Here is a 2,376-nt window from a genome sequence, read left to right on the forward strand (position 1 = left end):
AAAAAAAAAAAAAAAAAGCAGGGCTAGCAATCCTACTGTCTGATAAAACGGACTTTAAACGAACAAATATCAAAAAAGACAAAGAAGGGCATTACATAATGGTAAAAAGATCAATCCAACAAGAAGAGCGAACTATCCTAAATATATATGCACCAAATGCAGGATCATCCAGATACATAAAGCAAGTTCTTAATGACCTACAAAGAGACTTAGACTCCCGCACAATAATTGTGGGACACTTCAACACTCCACTGACAATATGGGACAGATCAACGAGACAGAAAATTAACAAGGATATCCAGGACTTGAATGCAGATCTGGACCAAGAGGACCTAATAGACGTTTACAGAACACTCCACACCAGATCCACAGAACACACATTCTTCTAAGATCCACATCACACTTACTCCAAAACTGAACACATAATTGGAAGTAAATCACTCCTCAACAAATGCAAAAGAGTGGAAATTATTACAAACAGTCTCTCATACCACAGCGCAATCAAATTAGAATTCGCGACTAAGGAAAAGCACTCAAAACTGCAGAATTACATGGAAACTGAACAACTTGCTCCTGAATGTTGGCTAAATAAACAATGAAATGAAGGCAGAAATAAAAATGTTCTTTGAAACCAACAAGAATGAAGACACAACATACCAGATTCTATGGGACACATTTAAAGCAGTGTCTAGAGGGAAAATTATAGCAATAAGCGCCCACACAAAAATCAAGGAAAGATCTAAAATCGACACCCTATTGCAAAAATTGAAAGAGCTAAAGGAGCAAGATCAAAAATATTCAAAAGCAAGCAGAAGACTAGAAATAACTAAGATCAGAGCAAAACTGAAGGAGATAGAGACAAGAAAAAACCCTTCAAAAAAATCAATAAATCCAGGATCTGGTTTTTAAAAAAGAACAACAAAATAGACCAGGATCTAAACTAATAAAAAAGAAAAAGGAAGAATCGAATAGATGCAATAAAAAACGATAAGGGGAGATCACCACCAATTCCTCAGAAATACAAACTACCATCAGAGATTTCTACAAACAGCTCTATGCACATAAATCAGTAAATCTGGAAGAAATGAATAAATTCCTGGACACTCACACACTCCAAAGACTAAGCCAGGAAGAAGTCGAAACCCTGAATAGACCAATAACAAGGGTTGAAGTTAAGGCAGCAATTAATAGCCTACCAACCAAAAAAAGTCCATGTCCAGATGGGTTCACAGCCAATTTCTACCAGACATACAAAGAGGAGCTGGTACCATTCCTGTTGAAAATATTCCAAACAATACAAACAGAAGGAATTCTCCCTAACTCTTTCTATGAGCCCAACATCAACCTGATACCAAAGCCTGGCAGAGACAAAACTGCAAAAGAAAACTACAGGCCAATATTCACGATGAACACTGATGCAAAAATCTTCAATAAAACACTGGTAAACCAAATTCAAAAGCACATCAAAAAGCTTATCCACCATGATCAAGTAGGCTTCATTCTGGGAATGTAAGGCTGCCTCAACATATGCAAATCTATAAACATAATCCACCACATAAACAGAATGGAAGACAACAACCACATGGTTATCCCAATAGATGCAGAGAAGGCATTCAACAAAATCCAGCAGAACTTTATGCTAAAAATTCTCAATAAAGTAGGTATCAATGGAACATATATCAAAATAATAAAAGCTATTTATGGCAAACCCACAACCAATATCATACTGAATGGGCAAAAACTAGAACCATTCCCTTTAAAAACTGGCACTAGACAAGGATGCTCTTTTGCACCACTCCTATTCAATATAGAATTAGAAGTTCTAGCCAGAGCAATTAGGCAAGAAAAGAAATAAATGGCATTCAATTAGGAAAAGAAGAAGTCAAATTGTCCCTATTTAAAGACAACATGATCAACCAGACAGAAAATTAACAAGGATATCCAGGACTTGAACTCAGACCTGGACCAAGCAAACCTAATAGACATTTACAGAACTCTCCACCCCAAATCCACAGAATATACATCGTTCTAAACACCACATCACACCTACTCTAAAACTGACCACATAATAGGGAGTAAATCACTCCTCAGCAAATGCAAAAGAATGGAAATCGTAACAAACAGTGTCTCAGACCACAGTGCAATCAAGTTAGAACTCAGAAGTCAACAACTAACCCAGAACTGCACAACTTCATGGAAACTGAACAACTTGCTCTTGAATGTTGACTGGATAAACAATGAAATGAAGGCAGAAATAAAGATGTTCTTCGAAACCAACATGAACGAAGACACAACGTACCAGAATCTCTGGGACGCATTTAAAGCAGTGTCTAGAGGAAAATATATAGCAATAAATGCCCACATGAGAAGCAAGGA

Source organism: Cebus imitator, unplaced genomic scaffold (genome assembly GCF_001604975.1).
Source record: "Cebus imitator isolate Cc_AM_T3 unplaced genomic scaffold, Cebus_imitator-1.0 Scaffold890, whole genome shotgun sequence".
In the NCBI taxonomy this organism is placed as follows: Eukaryota; Metazoa; Chordata; class Mammalia; order Primates; family Cebidae; genus Cebus; species Cebus imitator.